This window comes from Heteronotia binoei, chromosome 1 (assembly GCF_032191835.1).
Source record: "Heteronotia binoei isolate CCM8104 ecotype False Entrance Well chromosome 1, APGP_CSIRO_Hbin_v1, whole genome shotgun sequence".
NCBI lineage: Eukaryota > Metazoa > Chordata > Lepidosauria > Squamata > Gekkonidae > Heteronotia > Heteronotia binoei.
The window spans coordinates 49899806-49920136 of NC_083223.1; positions in this window are offsets into that span (position 1 = coordinate 49899806).

Consider the following 20331-nt stretch of genomic DNA (forward strand, 5'->3'; position numbering starts at 1 on the left):
TGGATCAAAAGTATGATAAAATGCGATAAGAAATCAATATAAAAATAGTAAACCTATCCACAGACAGAGAAAAGAAATTTGGAACTGATTCTACCCTCCTTTTGAAAGTCATTCCAGTAATTCGAACTTTCTTGTCAGTCTTATCACAAAAAAGGTACAATATCAACAATCAAATGTAAAGTGCCAGAATACTTGACTTGACAATGTACAAAAATGAATGTTTCAACATTTCCAATGAAAACCCAATTGCTTTGACATGTGGAAACAAAATGTTCACTTGGGCTGCTGATAAGAAATGAAACATTTCATTTCAACATGTTGATTGAAATGTCAAATCAATCTCAGACATCTGAATTAACATATTAATGGTGATTGTTGAGTCATATGTTATTTGTGTGCTATTTTTTTTGTGACTCAGCATTTGAACTAACACTTTGAAATGGAAGCATTCCTTGTAAATAAACATTCTTCGTGTAACATTTAAATGTAGTATTATACAGGCCTTTTTTGTAGAAAAAGACCAGCAGGAACTCATTTGCATATTAGGCAACACCCCCTGGTGCCGAGCCAGTCAGAACTGTGTTCCTGCTCAAAAAAAGCCCTGGTATTATAGCCAGCTGACATTCTCATCCCAGATCTCCCAAGACCCCTATAGAAACACACTAAGAATCTAGGCAGAAGGGGGATCAAGGCAAGCACCATATACATAACATTAATAGTGTGGGGGGGGAAAGAGGACCACAGTTGTGTGTGTGAGTGGCTGTCATCAGAGCAATCATCTTTGGTAGAGACCTTGATATGCACAGACTCTGCTAGTTGGTCAGTGTACCTGTCTGTCATTTCCATTTTCTGATCATTCAACTTTCCCCCTCTCCCACTGACAATCTGGGACTAAAATGTGTTTGTGAGACACTAGATTGCAGAAGATTACCAACCTTGCCTCATTATAACTCCACATGATTACTCGTCCCATGAGTACTGATTACAATAACTGTATTAAAGCGTCTTGTGTCATAAATTGGAGTTTGGATGCATTTTTGTTCAAATGCACAAACCTAATTTGTATGATCACAGTAGGGGAAGCAGGGAAAAACTGATGTACTGAAAATTTTGCCTTGGGAGAATAAATTGAAATTGAGGATGAGTTTGGGGGCTTTCCTCTAGGGCTCTGTAGCAAATAAAAAGGCATGACCAACAAGAGAAAGCCTTGCTATGAAAACAGTTTTTCACTGAAGCGAAAGTTTCTGTTCCTATTCGTTTTAAAAGTTTCCTTAAAGCTGTGTTGTAGCAAAGTGCTGACCCTTCACAACATCTTGCCACCAAGAGAATATTGGACAATAAAAACTGCTTTATTAGATTCTTTTTACAAATAATGGGGAGCCTTTGTCCAGCTAGCCCAGCTCCTCATTCAACTCTCTTTCAACCCTAGTGGTCACATTTGTATTAATGGTAGAACAACATGACATTTTGTTAATTTAAGAAAGATTTATGACCCTCCTAAGAGCAAGCTCAGGACAGTGTCAAAACTAGTTTTGGAAGTTCAAAGTGGACTTTCTCTGAACATTATTTTTCAGAGACCAGGGAGTAAAATTCTAATTGAACTGCACCAATTTCATTTTAATAGCCTTCTGGATTTGAGCCAGGCTTAAGAATGCTAATATATCACAACCACAGCTAAGCGCAGGCTATTACACCTTTGCAAGACTTAAAATCTCATGATGTAATTTAATTTTTTTCAATTCCTAAGCCATCTATGTCGGACTTCTACACCTTACAAAAGCCACACTGATGGTGCCTATTGAATAATAAGTCTCAGCATGGCTGTGTGGATTTAAATGAGATCAAAATATGCTCAAGAATGCTGTCATCTGAATTAATTTGTACTCGTACATGCAGGTAAAAAATATACAGGTCATGATGCATTACTGATATGCAGAAAGCAGAAGTCATTGTCAAAACAGCTAACTTTTGGGAGAACAAAGCAACCTAAATTTTAATAAATTCTAAAATGAATGAAAGTCAGGAATTCTTGCAAACCAGGGTTATGTAGGATCAACAGTGCCAGCCTCAACAGAGTTACATGCCTCTTAATCAGTTGAAATCAATGGGTTTAGAAGGGTGTAACTCTGCCTAGCATGGTACTGAACATAGGAAGTACATGATCACTATATCTAGTAGTAAAGGGCTGGCTCCTGTGTGGATAACAAAAGAGTAATGAGAACACCCACTGGTAAAGCAGGGGCATCTTCAGGCTCAGAGCACTTCAGGGTATGCAGAAAAATATGACTTTAAAAATTAATCAAAAGAAAAACAAACCATAAAAATGGAGTTGATTAGAACTGAAAATGTTCTAGAAGGGATACAAGACTGAAAACAGCAGACTGTCAGATAAAAAGAGAGAAAGAGAAATCAGGCTGCTCAAGCCCCTGAGAGCTTAGAGAATTCACTTGGGCTTTTTTGGTAGAAAAAGCCCAGCAGGAACTCATTTGCATATTAGGCCACACTCCCTGACACCAAGCCAGCCGGAAATGTGTTCCTGCTCAAGAAAAGGCCCTGGTTTTCACCTTCCATGATTTCTCACGCTCCTCCACCCCAGCTTATCAAGAACCAACATAGGTGATATTTAACATAAACCCATCAATGGATACTTAGATCTGGAGACTGGAGTCAGGAACAGGCAAAACAGGTCTTTCAACAAGCCTGAGAAAAATCCCAGGCCACCCCCACCCCCATTTCAACCCATTTTAAAACCCCAAAATAATAGAAGTTGGTAGCTATTGTGGAAGCTATAATGCAGCCAGTCTTCAACCCTTGATTTGTGTTAGTAAAAAGCAGCCCTTTCCAGGGCTGTTCCAGTCCAAAGATCTTGCATAGCTGGGTCCCTCCCCTCCCCTGCCCAGGCCATCATAGTTGGGTTTCTGCTGGCTATCTTCATGTTCACTGGATGGTCTGATGGCCTCTGAGGCTTACTCTTCCCTGGTGTCACGTTTGTTGTCCTGATACCAGAAGATGATGTCATCAGCTGGTACCCAAAGCTCTGGAGTCTAGGAGGGAGGTGTCAAGGAACATGATCAGTTGCTGCCTCAACTTGCCATCCAAGGTCCTGTCCTGGAAGTTTTGACCAAATCAATGATGGCTGCTTGAGGTACAAGGGAGGGAGGTGAATGAATCCCTCTCTTACAGCATCAAGGAAGTCCCCAACTTTGCTGCAGGGGCCTTGACCAAGAATGGGCCAGGCATTTTCCCTGCACATATTCACACTCTCATGTTCCTCCAAGTACAATTTACTTATCACTTTCCTCTTGTCTATCATCAAAGAGCCATTCAGGAGTGAGCTCCCTCAGCTTCAGTAGTTCACTTCTAATTGCCTCTAGATTAGGGCTTCCAAGTTCCCAGGCTGGGAGGGGGTTCTCCCACCCTGGAGGTTTCCAATCCACCAGCCCTCATTGGGGCAGCAGGGTCCTCTTCCAATGTCACCGGAAGTGACATCATTGTGTCGGCAACAATGTGTGCCGGCCGCTCTAGGAGTGTCCGGAAAAACTCTGATTTTCCTGGACGCTGTAATGATTTGGGAGGAAAACTATGGTATCATAGAGTTTTCCCTCCCAAATGGTTAGAGCGTCTGGGAAAACCATAGAGTTTTCTCGGATGCTCCTAGAGCAGCCGACATGCAACATCGCCAGTGCCATGACATTACTTCTGAAAACAGTCCCCTGCTGGAGGCCATGGGGGACTTGGCAACCCTACCCTAGATCATTCTCTGGGTTCCATTTGAACCCATCAAAGAGCCATCTTTGTACAGGCTCTATCTTCAGTAGTGATGCCCCACTTACGTATGTATTCTACTAGATAACAGTATCACTCAGGGGTGGAATTCTAGTAGGAGCTCCTTTGCATATTAGGCCCAGGGGTGGAATTCTAGCAGGAGTTCCTTTGCATATTAGGCCACACACCCCTGATATAGTCAGTCCTCCTAGAACTTACAAAAAAGAGCCTTGTAAGCTCTTAGAGGATTGGCTATATCAGGGGTTTGTGACCTAACATGCAAAGGAGCTGCTGCTAGAATTTCACCCTTGGGATCACTATGCTGACATAAATCCAGTTTCAGTGGACTATTTTTTTTCAATTTCTGCAAGGGAATTTAGAAACTATCCTATCCTCACCCATCTTATATTACCCAAGGTAAGGACAATGAAATACTTAGCTTTTCAACCATTTCGTTTCTTCCCTCTTTGGGTCTCCATGATATCCCCAAACAGTTGTTTTATTCAGATACATATTGCTTCCAATATACAATCCACCTCTTGATCTTGTTATAGGATAAAGAGGGCTGGGGGTGGGGGCTGCTGATGTCAGTTCCCAGCTATCTGAATAACTAGATACAATTGATGGTTTCCTTATGCTTTGATTAGATTTTGTGTCAGTCCTTACAGTGACAGATTTAGAAGAAAGTAATAAAAAGACAATGTAATTTAAAAATCAATAATGTGTACTGGGGGCAGCAGCCCAGACTGCAGTTTTGCATAGCTGGTAACATTGTGCTGCAACATTTAGTGCTCTTCTGTCAGCCCTCTCTGCAATTTATTAACATTTAAACGGATTCCTTGGGAATTTTTATCTGTATAATGACTGCAACCTTTTTGTTAAGCTCATTTCCATTATCCAATGTGCTTTAGCTCTTATGGAATCAGATAAAATGTCCATTCATTAAAAATAGCAGGGATTCTCCCCCCCTCCCCTTTAGCAACCTGTTCTTCTCATTCCTTCTGTATTTCCCTTCATCTGCTGTTTTGCCTCTCTTTCAGAAAAGAGCCTAGATAGGCCTTCATTCAAAGGGCCAATTAAACCCATTCTAATCCAATGAACCTCTAACGCTGTTTCGTTAAGATGTAATATAAACCAGCCACCCTGTCCTCCTGCCTTGAAGATCCAACGGTACAGTCCACTTCTCAACAAGCTTCACTTTGATCTGACTAAGGCAAAGGGAGACATCACCAACATTTATAAAAATTAATGTTGTAAAATGCTCACCTGAGTCTAAAAATCAAATGGAAAACTGCAAAAGGAAGGATCAGCATTGTGTATGCACAGTGCGACTAATAAATGTCCCAAAGTCCCAGAGAAAGAAGTTGGTAGCCTTCATATAAGTGGACAGGATGAGACTGCATAGTTTAAGCCTAAACAGCTTCATGATGCTAGCCTGGGGGGGGTGGGCAATGCTGCATCTGAAAATCCAGGGGCGGGACTGGATCCCTACTGTCCCCCCATAGTTTATTCTCCTGCCTACCTATTAGGAGAGGGAGGGGCAAAGGCAACTTCCATCCCTCTCTCTCTTATATCATATTGTGTGTACTCATCCTCTGCGTCCTCTGTATTTTGTTCTGACAAAGAAGAGAGAAGGGGATGCAGGACCGGATCTTCATGTTTTTTGAGGTGGGGGGGGGCAAAATTAAAAAATGGTGCCCCCTTATGGGCCATTCTATCTTATGATCCCATAGAATACAATGGACTTCATATCCAATTTGGCACACACACACACCCCGACGTAGCCCGGGGCAAGCACCCGCCTCTGCCCCCCCCCCCAGATCCGGCCCTGAGGGGATGCTCTGTTCATGCTGGAGACTCCGCAAAGTCAGCACAACAAAAGCAAGTAATCATGTGGGGTCCTCAGTGATGCAGCACGTGGTCAGAAAATTCCCTGGTACTGTGTCAGAAGATGTTGGAGTCAACCCTTAGTTCATGTATGGCCCTGTGCAATCTGGTCGATGCACTCCAGCATCCTATGACATGTTGGAGAGAATCTCATGGCATGCTTCTTGTACTGTGCAGTGTAACTATTTGGGACAGCTAAGGGTTTGTGGTAGACTGTGAGAATGAACAGGAGAGCAGTCTAATACTATGCCTACTTCTGCCTTCTTCTGGGATATTTGGTTCATATAGCAGAATTTTGCCCAATCATAAGAGCATGATATTGAGTACAGTAGATCAATCTCCCAAGAAGAATATTGCAAAAAGGGTAAACTTATATTTATTCAAGTAGATCCAGTTCATATCGAGGTTACAGTCAAAAGGAGAGAGAGAACCCTAAGCTAAATAATACCTTCCTATCACAAATGGCCAACTTGTCTAGTATCATGTGTGTAAGAGTTTGAGGGCACTGAATCTACAGGAGGAACCTGCAGAGAGATGTGTCTCCATGGAAGGCCATGTGATGTGAGAGAGGACAAAGAAAGAGAAGAGGAGTCAGAGGGCAGCTCCCAAGATAAGACAAAGAGAGGTGTCCCATTCAAGGGGATAACACCTATACACAGGGCTTTTTTTTTGTAGCAGATACTTCTTTTTATATTAGGCCACACCCTCCTGATGTAGCCAATCCTCATGGAGCTTACAGTAGGCCCTGTAGGCTCTTGGAGGATTGGCTAAATCAGGGGTGTTTGGCCTAATATGCAAAGGAGTTCCTGCTATGAAAAAAGTCCTGTCTATAGATACTTACAGTGATGTAGTGCCCCCAATGTCCAGACATGCTGAGTCACTCACTCCAGCATCTTCTTCCATCAGGTTGCACACAATCCAATCAAGAGACTTATAGCTGCCCTCTGACCCTTCCATTGTTTTAAAATCATACAGGTAATTTCTTCACTGGGTTTCAGTGTTATCCCCTGTGAAAACCCACAACATTCTGGGAACTGAGGTTTGCCAGGAAACTTTTGTTATTTATATATATATATAGTTATTTCGAGATTTTTTTTTTTGCCACTTCTCCAAAACCTTGCTTAAGGCAGTTTACAATTAAATCATCAATATAAAAAATAAGCCATTAAAATAAACTCAGGGACAGAAAATACAGCATCAGCCTATCCATAAACGATCCCTGTTGCACTCTCCGAAGCCTGCTTGAAACCCTTCCCATGTCAAATCAAGTCAACACATAGAGCAATATTACAATAAAACAAATGAAACATAGTAAAAATATTAAAATATTAAACTGGAAGACGGAAACTAAAACTGGCAGTGTAGTAGCCATATAACAAGTTTCGGTTAAACACCATTGGACAGCAGCAGCCTTGTTTTTGGAAACCTGAAATCCAAACAGAAATTCCTCTCTCAGGCAACCTGAGTCAAGCTGGAGCTCTTTGGCAGGGTTTGTAGAAGCGTGTGAGGAACTCAGAATCTAGTGCCAAAGCTCCTCTTTACCAAAAGGCATTATGGAGTCTTCCTTCTGCACCTGCTCCTCCTCCTCCTCTTCCTGCCTGCACAGCACGGGTCAGTCTGTTATAAAACTGTTATTTCCTTTTAGTGAAACAACTCACAAACAAGCCTGATTTATCTATCACATTGATATATTTATTTGAGACTCTAACCACTATACCACACTGGGTCTTTACGAACTTTCTTCCAACAAGGAACTAATGCACTACGGTGTAGTGGTTAGAATGCTTGGAAAGGATCTGGGGAACCCAACTTTGAATCCTCACTCTGACATGGAAGCTTGCTGGGTGACCATGCGCCAGTCCCATGTTCTCAGCCTAATATACCTAAGAGGGTTGCTGTGAGGATAAAATACAGGCGGGGAAACAATGTTGTAAACTGTTTTGGGGTCCTATGTGGGGGGGGGGGGGAAGGAGGTATAAGTATTGTCAAGTGTTTATAAGGTTTCTGGATCTTTCTTATCCAGATACTGAGTCACGTTTGCAGCAACATGTACCTTCCAACCACAGCCTTGGCCCTTTATGCAGGGAGAGAGTGGTCGGGGTGTTTCTTCACCGGAGTGCAACCCACTCTGTTTAATGTGTGACTTTGCAGGAACCACCTTGTGGGTGTTTGTTCCTATGATGGTGCATAAGAGTTTATATGTAAATGAGTCTTCACTGATTAGAAAATGGTAGATAAAGATACAGCTGGAGAACAGACAAAGGTCTTCTAGAAAACAGAGCGTTTCAGAAAAGGCATCTGATGTATGTTTCATCCTTTAGCCACATAGCTCACTGTAAGCAGCATACGAATTCCAGTTTAGGCCATGCAATATTCTATATATCTGTGATGGATTCACTCTTGAACCTTCTGCCATTTCCAGTGGTCTTGATTAATTAGAAAAAGCCCAGGAATATCTTCTCTCAAAAACACCAGACAAACAAGACCCACATGCTATTTCGTAGTGCACCTTTATACTGTCAGTTTGGTTTCCTGAAAATCATCCATAAGAAGTGGTGTGTCGCCTTTATATTATTTCTCTGATTTGGCACCTGAGAACAATTATGCTCTGGCTTGGCTAGCAGAAAGCTTTTAAGCATGCATTTTGTATTTCTTTCATTTTCCTTCAGTATAAGAAAGCAATATTTTGGATATAAATTATACATGCTCCAAAGTAAATAACTTTAGCAAAGAAGAAATGAATTACTGTAAATAAGCAATACAAAGACCCTCCCCGAGGGCTTCAGTGTATAGTAACTTTTTAGATGTTATATGGCCCCGCTTAGTACTGGAACGGCAGTAATGTTTTCCCCTCCTTTGCATGTGAGAGGCACACTGTAACCAGAGGCATCACACATGTGCCAAAAACTGATCCAGACAGCAATTTATTAACTGGCCACTTTAGAGGAGCCAGAAATCACTCAAGAGTCTCTGATGGGACTTCAGTGAGACAACTGGGAAGCGTGTGTTGAAATAAAAGAATTACCCAGCTGGATCAAACTAGGGACACATCCATTCCAATACTGTGTTTCCAACAGATGCCTCTGGATGCTCAAAAGCAAGAGGTGTAAAAGGAATGGTTGTCTCCTGTCCTTTGCTCCCAATATGTGATCTCATTTAATAGTCTGGAATGAAGCAGTTGTGGAATCTCTCTCTATCTCTCTAGCCCTGTTCAGATGTTACAGTGAACACATGTACAGTCTGTTCACAGTGTACATTTGATCTCTGTTCATCAGTTAGCAAGCACATGTACAATCTGTGTACAGTGTATGTTTTTCACTTTATGCTCATTGAGTAATATTCATGTTCCATTCAGTGCATGTATAGCTGAACATGTGATTTAAACCCCACTTTTATCCAGGGACTGGTTCCCAGTTTTATTTGGAGTGAATGCATGGAAGCTGTTCTTTACAAACAGGTGTACAAATGCACACGAAAGTAAGTGTCCATAGATAAATGTGGGCTTTAAACCACACATTCAGGCTATACATGCATTGAATGGAACATGACTATTAGTCAGCATTCATAAAGAGAAAAATCAAGCATACGCTGTACACAGATTGTACATGTGTTCATTGTAACTTGTGAACAGGGCTTCTCTGAAATCCAAATGCAGGATGAGCTGCAGGTATGTGTAAAAAGGCAAATGCAGTTTTGCACTGTATCAACAGAAGTATAGTGTCCAGATCACATGAAGTGATGGTATTGCTTTACTCTGCTCTGGTAAGACCTCACCTGGAGTATTGTGTTCAGTTTTGGGCACCACATTTTAAGAAGAATATAGACAAGCTGGAACGAGTCCAGAGGAGGGCAATGAAGATGGTGAGGGGTCTGGAGACTAAGTCCTATGAAGAAAGGTTAAAGGAGCTGGGGATGTTTAGCTTGGAGAGGAGGCAGCTGAAGAAGAAGAAGAATTGCAGATTTATACCCCGCCCTTCTCTCTGAATCAGAGACTCAGAGCGGCTTACAATCTCCTATATCTTCTCCCCCCCCCCCGCCACAGACACCCTGTGTGGTGGGCGAGGCTGAGAGGACTCTCACAGCAGCTGCCCTTTCAAGGACAACCTCTACCAGAGTTATGGCTAACCCAAGGCCATTCCAGCAGGTGCAAGTGGAAGAGTGGAGTATCAAACCTGGTTCTCCCAGATAAGAGTCCACGCACTTAACCACTACACCAAACTGGCTCTGAGAGGTGATATAATCACCATCTTTAAGTACTTGAAGGGCTGTGATCTAGAGAAAGGTGTGGAATTGTTTTCTGTGGCCCCAGAAGGTAGGACCAGAACTAATGGGTTGAAATTAAATCAAAAGAGTTTCCGTCTCACCATTAGGAAGAACTTCCTGACCGTTAGAGTGGTTCCTCAGTGGAACAGGCTTCCTCGGGAGGTGGTGGGCTCTCCTTCCTTGGAGGTTTTTAAACAGAGGCTAGATGGCCATCTGACAGCAATGAAGATCCTGTGAATTTAGGGGGAGGTATTTGTGAGTTTCCTGCATTGTGCAGGTTGGACTAGATTACCCTGGAGGTTCCTTCCAATGCTATGATTCTAACTTCATCCTGGTAGCAGCTTTGAAATCAGAAAAGCTGCTTCCAGACCCCGAGGCCACTCAGACTGGAGAAATGGAAGGGAAGCCTCCTCCACACCTGCCATTTTCCCATCCGGATTTCTTCCCATATGACTTGTTCTTCCCTTGCAAGGTTTAAATGCATGAAAACAGACCTCAAAATCCCACAGAGGAAAAAGCTTGCTTGAAAGCTGATTAGGAGCAGAAAAACAGTAGGCAGGGAAGAGGCTAAAGATTTTCTGTCTTATTCTCTTCTCTAAAAGAAGCTTATGTTTTTGAAAGGAGAGTAACATTACATGCATTTGTGTATAATGTTTGGTTTGGCCCTGAGTTACCAACTCTGAGGGATGTTTCTAATGAAACATGTTTTGGGCTTTGTTCTCAGTAGACATTGTACAGTGAACATGTCTGACCAGTATCAGATGGGCATTTCAGTTGCACATTAAGGCTGCAATCCTAAACTGGCATCCCTCTGCAAATCCCAGTAGTGGTGATCACATAGTAGATGTAACGTGCAGTTTGGCCCTTAACCAGTGTTAAGAGACCCAAGATTGTGTACTGATTAGAGTAGGGTTGCCAAGTCCAATTAAAGAAAAATCTGGGGACTTTGGGGGCGGAGCCAGGAGACTTTGGGGGTGGAGCCAGGAGACATTGGGGGTGGAGTCAGGAACAAGGATGTGACAAGCATAATTGAACTCCAAGGGAGTTCTGGCCATCACATTTAAAGGGACAGCTCACCTTTTTAAATGCCTTTCTTCCATAGGAAATAATTAAGGATAGGGGCACCATATTTGGGGCTCATAGAATTGGACCCTCTGGTCCAATCGTTTTGAAACTTGGGGGGTATTTTGGGGAGAGGCACTAGATGCTATACTAAAAATTTGGTGCCTCTACATCAAAAAATACCCCCCCAGAGCCCCCAATACCCACGGATCAATTCCCTATTATTCCCTATGGGAATTGTTCTCCATAGGGAATAATAGAGTGCCAAGTAGACATTTCCCTCCCCCCCACATGCTTTCTAAAGGGGGGGAGGGCCTCCATACCAGGGAATCCCCCCTCCCTGCCCCCTCCCTCTCTCACACACACAAATACTTACTGGGTCTTCTTCCCTCTGCCTGCTGTGAAAACAAAAGCAAAGAAAGGGAGGGGCCGTTCTCTGAAGCCCTTCCTGTTTCCTCCTTCCTGCCCAGCCTTAAAGGGGCAGACACTTACAAACAGCTCAGGATCTCTTCACCAACATGAACCCTACAGGTATGTTCTCCCCCCCCTCCACCCCCCACCCCCCCACTTCCTGATTTCTGGAGACCGGGGGATGAAGCTGCGAACCCAGAAGTCTCCCGCCAAAGCGGGGTGGGGGGGTGGGAAGCCTAGATTAGAATGTAGGACTACGATCCGGGAGACCTCAGTTTGAATCCCCACTCCGGCACTGAATCTTGCCACATGACCACGGTCCAGACACACACTCTTAGTCTAATTTTTCTCACAAGGTTGTTATAAGGATAAAATGGCGGGAAAAACTTTGGGTCCCCACTGAAGAGAATGGTGTGGTATAAATGAAGTACAAATGAAGTAAAAAAACCTAACTAAATAAAATTGAATGTGATTTAAGACTCTCGGTTACTATAAAAGAATCTAAACGTACTTGAGGTGCTCACATTTAGACACCACAACTACTTGAAATTAGTTGAAGCCTCCCATTTGCAGTCCTGGCAGACTTTGGAAGGGGAAGACAGTGGACAGTCAGCACAGCAGTTCAGAAGAGTTGTGCTCACCATAAACAAACTGTGTCTTGTCTGTGTCCTCTGCACTGGAATTGTTATGGTGGTTGATTTGTAATGGCCTGTGGCTAAACACAGATAATATCCATTCTGTTATGGTGGTGGCATTACAGCTGTTGAAGAGTCATTACCAGTGACAAAATTGAAACAGATACCATGTTAGCCTAAGCCAGGACCCTGCAAAGGAAGACAATCTGTCCACTGCAGTGGGCAATGCTTAACACTGGCCAGGATTTGAGACTATAAACTGAGGGCTGAAATGGGAGAGAAGATGGAAAGAAAAGCCTCCATTAAAATACAAACGCAAAAGGCACAGCCTAAGACAGAGGAGAAAGGCCTTTGCTGTGGAAAAAATCCCAAATTTATGAAGAATGAAAAACAAGAGCACTGTAGCCTGCAGAGAATCCCTTGGTGCTCTGATCAGAGTGCAGCCAATTAGGGCCACTTGACTTACACAAGGAGGCCAGAGCTGTATGTCCTCAGGGAAGCAATAATTGCTGAATTATGATAGAAGTTGTAGCTCTTCCTTTACTGCTGCTCCCTCCCCCAGCCCAACACTCTACCAGATATCTCTAGTCGGGTCAATGCTAGGTTTTCTTCCAGGCATGTCTGACTAATAACCTTTTCACCCTCAAAGTGGAAGAAACTTCCTGACTTTATAAAAGGAATGCCTTGCATTCCTTACAAAGTCTAGAGGTGCATCCCCACAGAATACAACCGGACCTAAAAGATGTGTGGGTTTGCAGTGCAAGAGCAAGAACTTCCGGCCTCGTAGTTCAGACATGCTACAGAGCCATGTTTTAGTTTAACCATGGTTAATTTGCAAATCTGGATGGCCCAGGCTAGCCAGATCTCAGAAGTTAAGCAGGATTGGCCCTGGTTAGTATTTGGATGGGAGACCACCAAGGAAGTCCTGGGTCGCTACACAGAGGCAGGCGATGACAAACCGCTCTGAACATCTCTTACCTGAGAAGCCTTCAGGGACACCATAAGTCAACTGTGACTAGATGGCACTTTCTGCTAATAGTTGGGATGTTGTGCTCATATTCATTCAAATCTTGGCTTTCCCCAACAAATGTTGTTTTCATCGCCTTTTCTCTCCCCCCGCCTCCATCCATCTCCCAGAGACTCAGCTGCTATGCCATCTTGCACTGCAGTAAGCTAGGATACTAGGATAACCGTGTTCACACATCACAAGCTGCTACAGCTAATATTAATGGTGTTAATTGTGGTTAACAGGTCAATGATTTCAGAGCCTGGTTTGAAATCACTCTAGTTTGTGAGGTCGTTCACATTCCAACAATCACACTAACCACAGCTAGTTTAAATAAGACATGGTTTCACATAATGTCTGAACCACATCCATAGGTCCGTGAGAAAATTCTTTAAGAGAATTCCAAGGGAAGGAAGTTATTCATATATATATACTGTGTACTGATTAGAGTGTAGGACCACGATCCGGGAGACCTCAGTTTGAATCCCCACTCCGGCACTGAATCTTGCCACATGACCACGGTCCAGACACACACTCTTAGTCTAATTTTCCTCACAAGGTTGTTATAAGGATAAAATGGCGGGAAAAACTTTGGGTTTTTAATCCCTGTATTTAATGTCTAACGGGAGGAGTAATTTTCAGTGTGGACATGTATGAGAAAGTGTTAAATACTGGGTTCAGTGGAAAGAACGAGGACTTCCAGAAGAGTGATCAACAACTTTTTAGTCAAGTGATTTCGACTATGTACAAGCATGCAAACCCCAGACCTTGGCCTGGTTGTATACAGTGAGACTCCACCCTGCTCCCGACCCATAAATGCATTCAAACTGTCTCACTAGCCCCCTATGGTTGGTCCAAGTTAGCCCATCTGACCAGACAGTGGCTGCTACAATGTTGGTGTTCTATTGTTTGCAGTGCTGAAGCTCACAGAGCCTCTGGGTTCCATTTCACGGACATAACAGAAAGTATGAGGAGCACCACATGAACACATGAAGCTTCCTTATCCTGAGTCAGACCACTATCTATTAGGATATTGTTTTTCTAAGTGGCAGCAGTCCTCCTACCCTTGCATTAAAAAAGAGAAAGAAATGTCTCTCCTGCTGCTCAAGATTTATGAATCAATGAGCTTCTAAGGATACAAAAGGAAAGAAAAGAAAAGTCTGCCAGGGTCTCAGGCAGAGATCTTTCATGTGACCTTCTACCTGATCCTTTTAACAGGAGACGATGGGCACTTAACATAAGACCTTCTGCATAAAAAGCTGGACCTTTACAACCAAACCACAGCCCTGTTCTGAAAGTTACAGCCTTTCTAACCCCTTCAGCTGCAGACAGAGCCGGTTTCTCAGGTTGCAAAGTACCCAGCTTGCTGGGGGTAAAGTCTAGATGACTGGGGAAGGCAATGGCAAACCACCCTGTAAAAAGTCTGCCAAGAAAACATTATGATGTGACATCACCCCATGGGTCAGTAACAACTCAGCATTTGCACAGGGGACTACCTTTACCTTTTAAAGCAAGCAGGAACTTCTTATGCACTACTCAGAGAAGTCATGAGCTTAACACATTTGCAAGATAGACTTCTACTTTAAGCATGTAATATGCCATTTGTAAACTTGTTTATATGTGTTCATAGTACACCTAAGCTTGCTATATAGCATCACCACAATGCTCTTCTGCAGCATTATAAACAAGTTATTTTCAAGAAGAATGCACAAGGACACAGTAATGGAGGTGAGCTGGAGCAATGAATTTTATGAAAACTTCAATGGAAACCACATTATAGGGTAACATCAGTTCACAAATCAGCTCTGTAATGTCCTTTTCTCCAAGATGGTGTGGCACATGATTCATGGTGAATCGACTTCCTCATGGCCACCATTTCATGGAGTATCATTCATCAGTTTATCAGTCACTTGAACTGGAAAACAAACTGTGTCATTATTTTTAATGGTTTTAAGTAGCACTTTCACAGCTGCCTTGGTACAACACACATGCAACCAACCTGTTCTGCTTGTTACCAGATCCACCCTTATGTTCGCTGTGTTTTCACATTTTTGTGCCTTGTGAGTATACTTTAAGAGAAAGAAAGAAAGAAAGAAAGAAAGAAAGAAAGAAAGAAAGAAAGAAAGAAAGAAAGAAAGAAAGAAAGAAAGAAAGAAAGAAAGAAAGAAAGAAAGAAAGAAAGAAAGAAAGAAAACACATAACTGAAAATGGAATATCAGGACTTTCAAAGGCATATATTGATAAAGACAGTGTGCCTGAGTCAAAATTTTGGCTTTCCTTCAGTCAGAAAAAATATCTTTGACAATGGCTTTATTGAGTGGGAAGCTGAACAACACTGTCGCCTTCTAGGTCCAGCGGTACCATGTGGTAGACTAGAGGATGACTTCTTCTCAGGAATACTTGTCTTTCCTATGAGATCAGGTGAATTTTGTTCTGAATGGTTACTACTTGGCAGGTTTTTTTTTTTTAGCAGGAACTCATTTGCATGTTAGGCTACACACACCCCTCCCGAGGTAGCCAATCCTCCAAAAGCTTACAGGACTCTTCTTATAGAGCCTACTGTAAACTCTTGGAGGATTGCCTACATCAGGGGGATGTAGCCTAATTTGCAAAGAAGTTCCTGTTTCAAAAAAAGCCTTGTTACTTGGTATACAGACAACAAACAGAAATACTATTGCGCACACATGCATATACACACACATACATATCTGCTTGTTCTGTGTTGATAATGCTACTCTAGCTACTATGTGGCATTATAAATAACCACACCAAATGACTAAAACACATGTTTTTTTTTTCTTTAGTCTTTAGGGGGGCAGTTTGATTTTGAATATACCCAAGAATAGGCTTTTAAGTCTGTGGGGAATCCTGCCATCTCTCCTACACTAAAATAACATCCCACTACAGCAGGTATGTCCAACAGGTAGATCGCGAGGGGTCAGAGGTAGATCACCAGCCCCACTTGGTCTCATGGTTTGCTAGACAGATGTTTTGGGTTTTTTGTGATGATTGTTTGGTGTGGTGGTATTTGATTACTGGTGCCAGTATGATGAATTCTTATTTTTACTTTTAGAACTGCATGTGTGGTTTTGGCATCATCCAGAGGTCTTCAGTTCCTGTTGATCTTTAATGCTTTGGGACAGTGACAGTTTTGGACCAGATTCAGCCAGTGTTAACTTAGCACCCCAGCCACCCCAGTATAACGAAGATGAGTGTTTCAAAGAAGAACAAAGCCTACCACATTCATGATGAATGGGAAATGGACTACTTCTTCATCATGGTGAAAGACAAGCGTTGTTGTCTACTTTGTAACGTCGCTGTATCCTTGCCCCAAAAGGGTAATCTGGAGCGTCATTATAAGGCTCTGCATAGCAATAAGTTTGATGCTGATTTTCCACCCAAAAGTGAAATTCGTAAACTGAAGCTCAAAGAACTTAAATCTAAATTGGCTGCACAGCAACAGCTGATGGCGAAGCCAAGGTCACATTCGGTCAATGCAACCATGGCATCCTTCAAAGTCAGCAACCTGATTGCAAAGAAATGCAAACCTTTCAATGAAGGAGAATTTGTAAAATATTTTTTTGAAGCAGCAGACAATCTTTTTGAAGGATTTAAGAATAAGAAAGATCATAACTGCTGTGCAAGATGTACAACTGTCAAGAAACACCGTCATGAGGCGAATAGAAAAGATGTGTGGAGACACAACTGTTGGAGGATGTTTCAGTTTGTGTTGCTTTCTCACTCCAACTGGATGAATCTACAGACATAAGAGACATAGCCCAATTACTAGTTTTTATCCAGACGGTTTTTGAAGACTTCAGTGTTAAAGAACTACTTGGAATGATTTCTTTAAAAGGAAGAACTACCGGTCAGGAAATAGTAATCTCTTTCCATTTTTTTGTGACTAAGTGTGATCTTCCATTGCATAAACTTGTTTCCATCACTACTGATGGAGCAAGAGCAATGACAGGTGAGTTTAATGGTTTCATAGGCCTCTGTAGACAGCATGACGACTTTCCAGATTTCCTTGCTTACCACTGCATCATTCACCAGCAAGTTTTGGCAAGCAAGAGACTCAATACAAAGACTGTCGTGGACATCACTTTCAAAATTGTAAATTCAGTTCGTGGAAGATCACTTCAAAGACGGCTTTTCAATCTTACTCTTGATGAAGGGGCAGCGGAAATCATTTTGCACACAGATGTAAGGTGGCTAAGTAGGCACAAATTTCTGCAAAGATTTCATGATTTGCTGAATGAAATAAAAAAGTTTTTGAAGGAGAGGGGAGATGACAAAGCAGAGTTGGAAGATGAGGAGTGGTTATGTGATCTGGCATTTCTCGCTGACTTTACAGGCGAACTAAATGATATAAACATTGAACTACAATGTAAAAACAAATGCATTTGGCAATATGATGAGTACAGTGTCATCCTACAAGAGCAAATTTGAGCTAATGATGACTGACCTTGCAAACAATACTTTTGATCATTCTCCTAACACACAGGACCATCTGGGACAATATCCAAATTTTGTTTTTCAGAACGAGAAGTATGTGACAGAAATCTGCTCTGTTATCCAGGAATTCGAAAAAAGGTTCTGTGACTTCCAAAGAATTGAAAAAGTTGTGGGGTACTTGTCATACCCATTCAAAGCAGATATGGACACTAAGCAAACTGCAGCTGCTATCAGTAAAAATTACTCATTGAACAAGGCATCTCTTGAAAATGAAATAGTAACCCTTAAAAATGACATTTTTCTCAAGATCCGTGCTGAGCAAGAATTGTTTTGGAAGCTAGTGCCTACAGACAAATTTCCCAACTTGAGAAGATGCAGTGAAGCTGTACACTCCTGTTTTGGTTCAACTTATTTGCGTGAATCTGTGTTTTTCCATCTGAAAATGACAAAGAGTACACAGCATTCCAACATGACAGATGAATATCTCCAGGATTCCCTGAGACTGGCCCTCACGCAATATTCACCCAGCTTCAAAAAGCTGGTGGATGAAATGCAGGCTCAGACATCTCATTAATTAACAAGAACAAAGTTTTAAAGATTGCGCAAGATCAGCCTGGATCAATACTTGACCTACATTTAACACAAATTACTCAATAAAAGTTAAAGAAAGTTATTAAGACAGTTAAAGAAAGTTATAACAATAAAAATTTAAGAAAAACTGTTCGCAGTTCTTTCTGGATCTTCATCTCTCTGTTTTGTTTTTGCTTATTTTGCTTACCAGTAAATGACAGAAGGTGCATTGTAAATGGGGGGGGGGGGGGGGGGCGGTGGAACCCAACTTTGGTGGGTTAAAATCTAATTCGAAACTAATTTGAAACTTAATTTTCATGGTGGTAGATCACCAGCACTTTTGTCCGGAAAAAATAGATCACGACCTGTTCGAAGTTGGACATGCCTGCACTACAGGATGTCTTAGTAAGGCTAGTAAGGCAAAAGAAGTTCAGTTCAGTGTTTTAAAATGAGATTACAGGCCATGTAACCATCCTTCACCCCTGCAACCAAAATTAGCTGAGCTGAAAACTCTGGTCCTTATTTCCAAGTAGGCCTTTTATAGTAGAAATGATACACCTATCATAGCTAATAGCTGTGGATGAAGTATCTGCTTCAAGCATTTTCTAATCCCTCTCTAAAAAATAACAAAACTAGTGCCCACTGCCACATTATGCAGCAGCAAGTGCCACAAATGTAACCATGTGCTGTGAAAACAATATTTTGTCTGATCGAAATCTATGACAAATCAGCTTTCAGTGGGTGATCTGAGAGAGGAAGATAAGACAAAGTTCTCTCTGTCCACTTTCACAAGATAATGAATAATGTTATAAACCTCTAAGGTGCCCTTCCCTCTCCTGAACTGAAAAGCCTGAAACACTTTCCTCCACCCTATCTAGCTCAACAACATCCTCAGAAGAGGCAAGCAGAATTTTATTTATTATTTACTTATGTCAATATTTAAACACCTTCCCCCTGCCCCAAAGCAGCTTACAACATTTGGTCTGTTAGTCACCTTGAGTCCGTTTGTGTAGAGGGCAGTTTTTACATTTGATGTAATAAATAATAAATAAATAAATACAGCAGCATTTTTCTCTCCCCTATTTCACCCTCACAACAATCCTTTGAAGTATGATCCAAGTGGGCAGCCGTGTTGGACTGAAGCAGTAGAACAAAGTAGGAGTCAAATTGCACCTTTGTTGGTCTTAAAGTTTTATTCAGAACGTAAGCTTTCGTGTGCTCTAAGCACACTTCATCAGATGAGAAGTCAGGTACAGTGAGCAGATCTACACATAGCTGGTAAAGAAATTCAGAGAAAGAAATGCCCTCTTTTTGGCCCAGTCTTATAATGATAGAGTGATTAACAGACATTCTCACATTTTGACATATTAATGTTTTATTGCTTTCTCATGCTCATGCTACCCAGATCAAAGGTTTGTTCAATTTGTTAATTTTACTATTCTGTCATTGGAACTTAAATTTGTACCATTTTGCAATCTAAACCACTGCCTACTAGCTATATGTAGCTCTGCTCACTGTACCCAATTCCTCGTCTGATGAAGTGTGCTTAGAGCACATGAAAGCTTACATTCTGAATAAAACTTTGTTGGTCTTAAAGGTGAAACTTGACTCCTACTTTGTTCCTTTGAAGTATATTATGTTAAGTAAGAATTATTGGGCAAAGTCACTCAGCGAGTATCCATGGCAAAGTGGGTATTCATATGACCCTGCCCCCCCAATGCTATCTCACCCCTTTGTCCCCAGATTCATAGGAAAGCCATCAGCAAAGGTGTCGCTTGAGTTGCAGGAACGAAGACGCAGCACACGTTTGGCAGCTCGATGACACTTGAAACTAACAGGCCAGGTTGTTCAGTCACTCACAAGCTCCACTCAGCCCAGCTGTGCACCTAGCATAAATACAGACAAAGAGATGTCACTACCTGCCCGACCCTGCGACCACAGCCTTGGATTCTGCTCTGCTCCTATGGCCTTTTGACCAGCCTTGGATTTTGTTGGACTCCCTCTGCTTGCTCTCACGTACATCCCTGGACTTGAAGTCCCTGCTTTCTAGACCATGTTTTGAATTGGACTCTGTTTTGGGGAAATCCACATCTGGACTGACTTCAGACTCTGACTCCAAATTCTGGCTTGGGCTGAACCTAGACTCAGACAACTGCAAAGAGACATGCAAATAATCAATTTAGCTTCTCTGCACTCTCTGTGCAAATGTTCGCTCCACTCCTTTGTCACCCAACAGCCCAGTCACCTCTCTGATTGGTTTCCTGCTTCTGCCGGAGA